General features: G+C 46.9%; 1 protein-coding gene across 1 annotated transcript in view; it reads left to right on the top strand.

Annotated features, from left to right (window-relative positions):
• The first annotated feature begins 251 nt into the window (after positions 1 to 251).
• The window catches only part of BRINP1 (BMP/retinoic acid inducible neural specific 1), a 602,568-nt gene continuing 591,629 nt past the window's right edge, over positions 252 to 11,190 (top strand). Inside the window, exon 1 of the mRNA XM_032478306.1 lies at positions 252 to 549. The gene's annotated coding sequence lies outside the window, so the exon portion shown is untranslated. The remainder of the gene's footprint in view (positions 550 to 11,190) is intronic.

The following is an 11,190-nucleotide window of genomic DNA, read 5'->3' as shown; positions in this document are numbered from 1 at the left end:
AATGTCCATTTCCTTTCCCACTGGAGCAGTGTCGGCAGCCTTAAGTGAGTAGGCCCTGGGGCCCAGGCCCAAGTTCACAATAGCTTGCACCTGGTAAGAGGTAAGTGTGCGCATGCGCCAGTAGTGTGACCACCACGCATGCGCCCGTGGCGTGAGTCCGCATTATGAATGATACGCATGCGCGGGCAGAGTATGTAACAAGGTCAAGTGCGCCACACTGCCGGCAGCGCGCCATCTTGTTGAGGTAGAAGAGGGTGCTGAGCGCCGCCTGGTGTGCACGCCACCGGCTTGTTCTGCAGTAAAGTGCTGTTTTGCTCCATATGGGCTCCTCGCGCCTTCTTCTAGCTGGGCAGCTCACCTCCTCGGGTCCCTCTCCAGCCTCCCGCGGCTGACAAGCAGACGCTCGCTTCAGGCCTGCAAACTGAACCAGGCCTCGCTCTGAGAAGACGGTCAGCCTCTCAGGGCAGGTGAAGGCTGACTGCTGGCTGTGTGACCTTGGGCATCTCATCTGGAAACTGAGCAGAATCAAGCCCCCTTCCCAGGGCGACGGTGAGTAGGTCAGCACCAGGCTGATGGGAGGGAGGTGCTTAGGCCCCTCCGGTAAGGAGCTGGCCACAGTCAGGGTCGCAGCTGTAGGTGCTGGGCTGGCATTTGGCCTGACTGTGACCACTAAACCCATTCATGGCTGCAAAGTGGGGTGCGCGGGCCAGGCGCAAAGTGGGCGCTGCTTTTGTGTGGGGTTATTTTCTGGAAAGAGACAAAAAACGCCACTCAAACTGTTCAAAAGAAAATGAGTTTATTTACTATGGAGTTTAAATGGGGAACACATTCTGGTGGAAATCATCAAAGAACCAGGATCCAGGGGTGGGTGGGGTCCTGAGGGTCCTGGAATGGATGGGTGGTTCTGGATGTGCAGTGACTCCTGGAACCTGGGCAGGAGTTCAGGGCCCCCTTCTGTGGCCCCCAAGGCCCTGCATGACATGCCCTCCCTGCCTGCTTCGCCAGCCTCAACTCAGAGCCCTCTCCCTAATCAGAGGATGCTCCTGCCCACAGCCTCCCTTAGTTCCCGAGGGCTCGGGTCTTTCTTGGCTCTGTGTCTTCCTGCATGCGTCCCTCTCCCTGGAGTATCCTGCCTCTTCTTGTCAGCAGGGAAACCCCTGGTCGTTTCTCAGGATCTCGCTTCATTGTCATTTTGTCTTAGAAGCCTTCGCTGGTCCCCCCTACAATGCAAGTAGCCGATAAGTCTCTTTCAAAGCACTTTGTGTAGCTACACGTTTACTTGGATAATTATTTGTTCCCTGTCACTTCCTATTAGATTGTGAATTCTCTGGTGGCAAGGGTTGTATCTATTTTGCGATTTACTGCTTCCCCAGTGCCTGGCACAGTGCTGGGTGCATGGGGATTTCTCCGTACATCTTTGCTGAATGAGTGAACAAAGGATCATTTCTCTACTCCAATAACCTGCTATTAACATGACCCTGGTGACACTCCATTTATCTGCTTTCTGTGGCTATTTGCTTTTCTCTGCTTCTAGAGTTTCTGAGACCCCTCTCCTCCATATCCAAATGTGCTCCTGGCCCCTCTCAGCCTCAGAAGATCCCCTCCTCACCTCTCAGCTGTGGTCCCTCACAGCACCTGACCATCTTTTTATGTTTCTAAGTTCAAATTGCCTAGAGGAAAATAATGTGACTGATTAAACTCACCTTGTCAGGAGAGATCCCAGGGTTGGTTCTCTGATGGGTGGCCAATCTGTGGACTAGTTACCTCCGGGGAAGCTGTCCAGTGAACCCTGCACTGGCTCCAGAGTGCTCCATCACATGTGGCTTTTGGGCTCTTGCAGCGTGGCTCGTGCCCCACGTTGAAGTGGTATCTTTCTGTATCGTTTAAATCCAACACGTTACTGAAATCAATTTTTCTTGCCTTTTTACTTCTTTAATGTGTCTACTAGAAAATCTGAAATCACATCCGTGGTTCACAGTATATTTTTACAGGACAGTGTGGAATCGATCGTGGTTGGAGTGTGGTAGGAAACCACATTACATGGTAGAAAGTGGGGCTGTCTGAACAGCAGGAGGTCTGGATTGGGAAGCTTCCTTTAGAAGGAGGCACCGGGGAACATCTCTGTGACATTTTGACTGCCACAATTATTATCCCAGTCCATTCAACAATTATTTATTGTATAGCTCCATCGTAATATTATTGAAACATTTTATCCTATTGTATACCTTACCCAGCACAATATTAAGACAAACTCGGTGGCCAAAAGCAACACACAATTATTATTTCACAGCTTCTGTGTGTCAGGGGTGTGGGCACAGCTTAACGAGGTCCTTCTTTAGGGGCTCATAAGGCAGAATTCAAGATTTTGGCTGGGCTACCCTCTCATCTTAAGGCTTGACTAGGTGGTTGTGGGCTTGTGTGATTTTGTCAGAATTTAATTCCTTGAAGCTATAGTACCAAGGATCTATTTCTTTCTTTTTTACTATGTAAGAGTCAGGGGTACAGCATTATAATTTAATATCTGAATACTCTACAAAGTGCACACCTCCACCAGCACAGTTACCCTCTATCACCATTCAGTTGACCCCCTCCACCCATTTCACCCTCCTCCTAAACTCCTTCCCTCTGGTAGCCACTAATCTGATCTCTGTTTCTATGAGTGTTTTTTTTTTTTAATCTTTTATTTTGTTTGTTTAGTTTTCTTATGTCTCACATATGAGTGAAATCATACGGTATTTGCCTTTGTCTGTCTGACTTATTTCACTTAGCATAATACCCTCAAGATCCATCCATGGTGTGGCAAATGGCAGGATTTCATTCTTTTTTATGATTGATAGTCCACACACATATATATACATACATATACCACCTTTTCTTTACCTATTCATCCGTTGATGGACACTTTGGTTGTTTCCATACCTTGGCTATTGTAAATAACCCTACAGTGAACATTGGGGTCCATATATCATTTCAAATGAGTATATTCATATTCTTGAGATCGGAGGTGGAGTAACTGGGCCATATGGTAGCTCTAGTCTTAATTTTTTAAAGAATCTCCATACTGTTCCTATAGTGGCTGCGCCAGTTTACATTCCTACCCGCGTTTGATGAGAATGACGGTTCCCTTTTCTTCACATCCTCACCAACATTTGATGTTTCTTGTCTTTTTGATAATAGACACTGTAATAGGTATGAGGTGATATCTCACTGTGATTTTTGACATGCAATTTTCGATTAGGGATTTTGTACATCTTTTCATGTCCCTACTGGCCATCTCTGTCTTCTTTGGAAAACTGTCTATTCAGATCCTTTGCCCATTTTTCCTTTGGCTTGTTTGTTTTGTCGTTGTTGAGTTGTATGAGTTCTTTATGTGTTTTGGATATGGATGCCTTATCAGATGTAGGATTTGCAAACACCTTCTCCCACTCAGTAGGTTGCCTTTTTGTTTTGATGCTGGTTTCCTTCACTGGGTAGAAGCTTTTTAGTTTGATGTAGTCCCATTTGTTTACACTGGCTTCTGTTTCCCTTGCCTTTGGAGTCAGATCCACAAAAATATTGCTAAGACTGATGTCTGTGAGGTTGCCATCTACGTTTTCTTCTAGAAATTACATGGCTTCAAGTCTTATATTCAAGTCTTTAATCCATTTTGAGTTAATTCTTTTTTTTGGCAGGAGGAAAGTAACTAGGTTTATTTATTTTATTTATTTCATAGTGGAGGTACTGGGGATTGAACCAGGACCTCGTGCGTGCTAAGCAGACACTCTACCACTGAGCCGTACCCTCCCCACCATTTGGAGTTAATTCTTGTGTATGGTGTCAGATCGCCAGGTTTCATTCTTTTGCATGTGGCTGTCTGGTGAGGGCATCAGATCCTTGGTGGCTGTTGGGTGGAGGTCACCCTCAGTTCCTTGCTGGTTCTCTGCCACGTGGGCTTCCCCACCATGGCCACAAAGGCAGCAAAGGAGAGAGTCTTCTAGGGAGACCAGTGTTACAACCTCATTAACCTAATCGCAGAAATAGCGTCCCATTATCTTTGCCATATTGGTTCAAAGCAAGCCGCAGGCCCTGCCCACACTCAAAGGGAGTTGGCTGCATAAGGATGTGAACACCAGCAGGTGGGGATTGAGGGGATCTTTTTAATATGTCCATCACAACTATATAATGCTTACTTTGGGGCTGGAGATATAGACATAGAATACTGTATGATCCAGATAGTTTAAGAATCATTAGTTCTAGTTTCCCCGTGGAGAAATCGAGGCCCAGAGAAGGGGAAGGGGCTTCAAAGATGGCGTGTTAGTGACACATTCTGACCCCACTCCTCGTCCTTCCTCTGCACCTGCTCCTGCAGCAAGTGGTGGGATGGACTCGAAGCAATGGGTGGTGTTCTCAACATGAAAAAGGCCGTAGATTGGGAGAAAAAGTTGGTAACACATTGACCCTCCTGAGAGATGTGGTGGCTTCAAACTGGTCTCTCTCCATGGTCAAGCATCTTGTAGTCTGGCCACTGGAAGAAGGGAGGCAGAAAACACCCTGATGTTTGTGACCGTCGATGACCTCAGAGCTTCCCAGGCAGGCTGGAGGCCCTGCCTGCAGATACCCTACTGCCGTATGCGGCTCTGCCTCTGGTTTCATGGCTGTCCAGCTGGAGACATGCTAACGTGCTCCTAGAGCGTGTGGGGCAGTACTCAGCCACCTGCTGGATCTTGTCAGTCGGGGATGTGCACGCACAATGCTAAGAGGTGCAGAATATCATCCTAGGAGCTAAGAATCTGCAAAGTCCTTTAGAGAGATAACAGGAATATCTTATCTACCTGTCTATCTTTCTATCTATCCATCCATCCATTTGCTTGTTTATTTATACATAGTAATATAGTATTAAATATCAAGCAAAATCCAATTTGCACTTATTGAAAAGAAATGAGATGTTAATAATATTCTGTTTAATTATTCTCTTCCCTCTAAAATACAACATATCCATAATTTAGAATTGCCTCTGTTAATAAAATTTCCTGTTTTAGGCAACTTTATTGAGGTATGATTGGTAAACAACCCGATGCACATAAATAAAGTACACAATGGGATGAGCGTGGAAGTATGCGTACACCTGTGAGACCATCTCTGCAGTTGAGGTAAGAAGCACAGCCATCCCCTTCAACAGTTTCCTCAGGCCCTCCCCTTGTTTTTGGTAGTTTGTTTTTGTGGTAAGAACACTTAACGTGAGATTTACCCTCTTAACAAAATGCTGACGTGCACAGCGCCGCACGGTGAACCAGAGCAATGGGTCTCCAGAACGCCTTCATCTCGTGTGACTGCATGGCCCTGCACCCACGTTGCCACTGATGAGAGGTGACCACCAGTGTTGACCTCATGCTTACAGAGCACTTGGCCGTCACACACCTCTTAATGCTCACAAGCCCCTTACTTCGGATGAAACAAGGCTGAAACTTAGGAATGACCTAAATGACTTGTAGGGTTGGGTCTCAAATCTGTACTTAGAGGAGCTGCCGCTCCCCCATCCCACCACGTTTTGCAGGATGATTCTGAACGGTCTGGTACCCACGACAGCAGCTTACATGTGGGGGGACACATCCTGTGGGCCACATGCTGTTTTACGCCCTTCACGTGGACAAATTTACTTGATCCAACACCTTACTCCTAACAGGTAGAAATGATCATCACTGCCATTTCACAGAAAGGACGCTGAGGCTCGGAGAAGTTAGGGCCCTGGTCACGGTCACACAGCTTGTGGGTGGGAGCGGAGGGACTTGAAGGCTCTGGGCTTGACCACTGTGCCCGTTGACTCTGTAGCGCAGTCTCAAGCTCAGCAGCACCCCACCCTTTCCACTTGCTGCACAGGGAAACTGAGGCTGGGAAGAGCCAAGGGGCTGACCTGGAGCTGGAACTCAAGGCCCCTTCTTCCCAGGTCAGCTGGCCTTGCCCCTGCCAGCTTCATCTTTCGGAGCCAATGGCCTTTCAGTGTCCCGAGGCGTCCTGCCCTGCCCCAGAAAGGATGTAGGCTAATTAAAATCCCCCTTTCCCACCCTTGTCTCCCTTTTAACACTTTGTAAACTATTTTTCCCCTAGTTCTATCTTTTTAGCCTTTCACAGCTGCTCATTTGGATAAGATCTGGTACCCAGGGGTTTCTGTGATGAGCAGCATCACAGCCAGGTCCCCTTCCCATGGGAAGCCAGAGGAGGGGACTAGGAGAACAGGGAACATTTCCCATTAAATTGGCCTCCTGCGATCTGCAGAGTTTAATCTTAACTTGAAAGTGTTTTTGATCAGCTTTCAGGCCCGCTCCCTCCTTCCAGCCCACCCCTGTCTTTGGGCCCAGCACCCTCTCTCTCCCCTGCATTCGGAGGCATTCAAAGTTGTGTGTGATGGAGGTGGGGGGGTAGAAGGGGGAGGAAATGAGTGGCCCCCCTTTTATCTCCATCTTCCAGCTGCCTTTCTGGACAGACAGAAGTGCTAACTCCAGTTCCTTTTCTAGAAGCTTAAGATCAGCTTCTATATTGAGATCTGACCTGGCGCCTGCATTTCAAAGGCGTCTTTGGCCTTGGGCTCACAGCAACTGCCCCCTCCTTCCCTCTCGTACTCTCCCTCCTCCCCCCACCTCCTCCTGCCCTCCCCCTCAACCCTGACCTTGCCCTTCTTTGCTTGGCTCTTACACCTTTTCTTCCAGTGACTGTTTCTGTCCTGTCCTTTTTATGCTTCAGAATAAATCACTAACACAGCCCCCCTGCCAAGCAAAGCAAGGTCTGATCTCCTTCTAAATGGTCCAGGATTTGCAGGGAAAATAATGTCTCAATGTTCCGAAGGCCTCATTATACATTCATTTGGCGGCATGCAGGTTTACAGAGGGAGGGAGACCATTTGCTTACTCCAGAAATGAATTCCTGGCAAGGCTGTATCCATCCAGATTGAAGGTACCCTCAGGTCCTCTTTTCCCCAGATGAACTGGGAGGCGTTATTATTCCACGTAAGCCTAATGAATATTCATGGCTGTGGGCTGGGGAAGCTCTGGACCGGGAAAGGCTAGCCATGTCTGATGTTTACTAGTCCTGCTCATACAGGGGAAAATGGGGCGCGAGAGGATGGCGAGACCCAGGTCTCAGTCAAGTCCCTGGGCTGCGTCCCGCCAAGTGAGGGTCCTTGACTTGTGCTAGAAAAAAATTCAAGCCATAGTTGAGTAAAGGTAGATTTATTCAGAGAGATACACACTCCATAGACAGAGTGCAGGCTGTCTCAAAAAGCAAGAGAAAGGCCTAGGAGGTACACATTCCATTGGCAGAGCGCAGGCCACCTTACTCAGAAGGGAGAGTGGCAGCCTCAGAGCGTGGGGTCGGCCAGGAAAAAAGAGATGGCCTGAGGTGTGGGGGCTGCTAGTTTTTATGGGCTCGGTAACTTCATAGGCTAAGTGGGAGGATTATTCCAACTACTTAGGGGAAGGGGCTGGGATTCCCAGACACTGGACCAACACCCACCCTTTGACCTTTTATGGTCAGCCTTGAAACTGTCCTGGCACCTGTGGGAGCACCATTTAGCAGCTATTGTATTACAATGAGCATATATGGAAGGTCACGGTCTACTGGGAGTTGAATCTTCCACCATCTGGGTGCTAATGGCTGTGTCATTCTTTTAATGGTTGTGCCCTGCCCCCTTCCCTCCTGTCTCACTGCCACCTCCTTGGGGTGACCTTGGGCAGGTTCCTAACCTCTCTGAACCTCAGCTTTCTCACTAGCTTAGTGGGGATAATGATGGTAACTTCCCAGGTTTGTTCTGGGGAGCACATGAGACCATGATGCTTAGAAGCTTCCTTTGACCTTGTTAAGTGCTCAGTAAGTATCACTTCTGTCTTCCTTTCCTTGGGAACAATCGCAAGGAAGAGGCTTTGCATTTTGGAATTTCACACCCTGCCCACTGTCCCCCGCCTTGACTGCTAACCATGCAGTTTTTGGAAGGGCATGGCTTTGGGCTGGTTATTTTCTGAAGCTTTGTTTCTCCTCCTGTAAAACAAAGATAATTCTAGTTGTGATGGTGGGCAGGACTCTGTTGCAATATAATCAGTGCCCTGTGAGAACAAAACCAATTCAAACCATGTTGTGGTGTTGGGGAAAAAAAAGAAAAAAACATGTCTGTAGCTCTTTCTAGCTTTTAAAGCATTTTCATGAACTTCATCTGACTTAATCTAAGTATAGAGAGAGCCAGTTTCAAGGCTTCTGCTGATTATAAACCATTCTTATGTCTTCATTAAGGCAGGGCCTCCAGACATTTCTGCTTTTCTGTGCTGTATGAGTCCAACCCATGCTGGTGTGTATTTTGAAAAGTAATTTTTAACCTTTCTTTACATTGTTTTATTGCACAAAATTTCACTAATTGGATATTCTTACAAACACACACACCCCCATATTGAGATTTTTTTTTTTTGACAAGTAAAAATTGGGAAAACCATGCTTATTTTTCATGGAGCATCCTTGGTGCAGGGAAGATTGCTGAGGAGGTCAGTAGCAATGGGAGTCCCAGTGACTCAGGTGCTTCTCCATTCTCAGGCTGATTGAGATTCCATCATCACAACTGCATCATTTAGACTGTCCTGGGTTCCCTGTATGAGTGCAGCTGTCATTGGCCATCTACACTGTTATTAGTCATTCAGTCCTTCTTTATGCATAGTCTCAAAGAAGGATGGGTTGCAATGAGGGATGTTGAGAGTGAGGGCAGAGACTTTTGAGGGCAGAGGAGGAAATGGTACCCAAAGTGGGAAAATGACTTCAGAAGCTTAATGTTTTAGAAGCTTTATAGATGTTTGCCTGAATCATCCCTTTTATTCTTTAAAGCTTTATTTCTTCAGTCCAGCGCCCTGGTAGCTTTTCTCTGAACAGTTGAAGTGGCCTCTGTACTGTGGCCTCTGCCTCCAGAATCAACCACGCTGGTACCAGCATGGTCTTTCTAGCCCCGATCACACTATGAGAGATGAGAAGCATGTTTATCTACGTGTAGGCTGGAGTGATGTATGGTCTCAGGTTGCTTCCATCTCTGATAACTGGATGTCTGGATTGCTGGCATCTTCTGTGATGGGCACCATTCATCAGTGTGTCTCCTCACTGTTCAGGAGGAGGGAGCAGAGATTTGACCTGAGTCTCCTTGGGGTCCCAGACATATGCTACTGCCTTACCACCTCAATTTCCTGTGTTCCAGAAGATTCCTACCTGGGGTTCTCTGCAGCTTACCCAGTGTTCTCTGCCTCCTTCAGAGCCGCCAACCAAAGTACAGACCCAGCAATGAGGAGCGTGAATTTCCTATGTCATTTGCCTCTGTCATCTCCTGTGACTGCTGAGTCCATTGTATGTGGGAGGGGTGAAGGCCTTTGTCTCTGCCTGTTCAGTGCCATGTATTTTAGAGGGAAAAACAGGAACAGGTGGTTGATTAAACAAACATGTCACTAGCCATCAAGGTGACACGAGCAAAAATTTGGTCTTACTGGGACCTGTCAGAGGGCTCCCGGCTTCCAGTAACGATTCTCATCCTGGTTCTGTTGCTGAACACAGACAAGTCACTGCTTCTGGCTGGGCCTCAGTTTTCTTTCCTTCAAAATAGGGATGGGAGGATGGGCTGAGCTGATAAAATTTTAAATCTAAGCTCTGTGCTTTGCTAAATTCTGAGTCCACAATTTCATAGGTTGCTTTCCCCTCACATCTTAACATTTCTGAAATGGATTTGCATCTTACCGTCAGTGGCATGTCACAGTTTAATTGGCAGCCTTTGTTCTTTGTCGGTGCTGCGTACGATGGTAGTATGTCGTGTAGTTGACGGCACCCGGCATCTAATGAATTATGTGATGTCCATTACTCCTTCTATCCTCCTGTGATCATGGGAGGAACCAGGCTTCACAGGGCAGACGATCTTCCTTCTGTATCATTTCTCAGATTAAACTGTTTGGTTGTAATGGCTAGGATTCCAAAGAAGAGTGGCTTTACAGAAATAATTTCTTTCTTTCTTACTTAAAAAATTCCAGAGAAAGGCAAGCCAGGGTTGGCATGGCCACTTCGGGTCCCCAGGCACTTGGTCTCCCATTACTATTTTGGCTTTCTCATCCCAATGACCAGCTTTTGTCCTCAAGGTCATCTCATGGCCCAAGATGGTGGGAGCATCACCTTTTCATGTCCAGGGATCAGGAAGAAAGAAGGGGGGAGGGGTACGAAGCATCCACCATTATTGATTCAGGTCCCTCTAAAAGGTCTTCTTGGAATTGTCACGAATGTCTAGTTACTGCTGTTCCAAAACGTGGTCACATGATCAACCCTTGATGGAAGGAGAGAAAGGAAGCATGGCTATTGGGTAGCCAGCCAGCAGTCTCTGCACATCAGTGATGTGTGAAGACTACGGATTTGAGGATGAGGAAGAAGTTTGTCCAATGTCATCTTTCCTGGCTCAGCCTCGGGCTTCTCATATATGCAATGTGGTTAATGCTGTTTCCATCTGATGGAAATAATTTTCATGTAAAATATTATATATTGTATATATATACACACACATATACATCATATATATTATACATTGTGCGTATATATAGCATATATGTGTCATATAAATAAGGCATAGTAACAAAACAGTTTCTTAAAAGAGACTCTCTAAAATGAAGGGGTGTGGGTTTTATTTAATCAAGAAAACCTTTAAGAAGATAAAGATCATGACCAATAGTTTCCGCTTCTCATTCTGCTGATCTTCATTTCTGAAATGTACTCTTTTCCTCAAACATGAAAAGAGGCTTCCACGCCTCCTAAGCTGTGCCTTGGTGTCCAGCCTGGACCAGATTGACCCATTCTGGGTTTATAGACATCTGTGCCTTTAAAAACGGAGCCGTCCTTGTTTCCACTCTGGTACCTAGATACTTACAGGCCACCTCTTTTTACTCCAATTTCTATGTCTCATTCTGCAGCTTAATGCCCTTTTGTTCCTTCTGCTGGTGATGACACCGGACACTCCATGGGCTCTGGTGGCTGGCGGCGGTGTGTGCGTACGGATGCGGAGGTAATTTTGAGGTCAGGGGAGATGTTGCAAGAGTCAGGCCGCCTGGATTTAATCCCAGGGCTGCCTTCGATATCCATGTGACTTCAGAAAAACCACTCCTTTGGCTCAGCCGTCACCTTGCAATTTCCTTGTCGGGAACATCGGGACCCGTGGGAATATTG

The sequence above is a fragment of the Camelus ferus genome, chromosome 4 (assembly GCF_009834535.1).
Source record: "Camelus ferus isolate YT-003-E chromosome 4, BCGSAC_Cfer_1.0, whole genome shotgun sequence".
Lineage (NCBI taxonomy): Eukaryota > Metazoa > Chordata > Mammalia > Artiodactyla > Camelidae > Camelus > Camelus ferus.
Note: the sequence above shows the minus strand (reverse complement) of the source record. Positions and strands in the feature narration are given on the sequence as shown.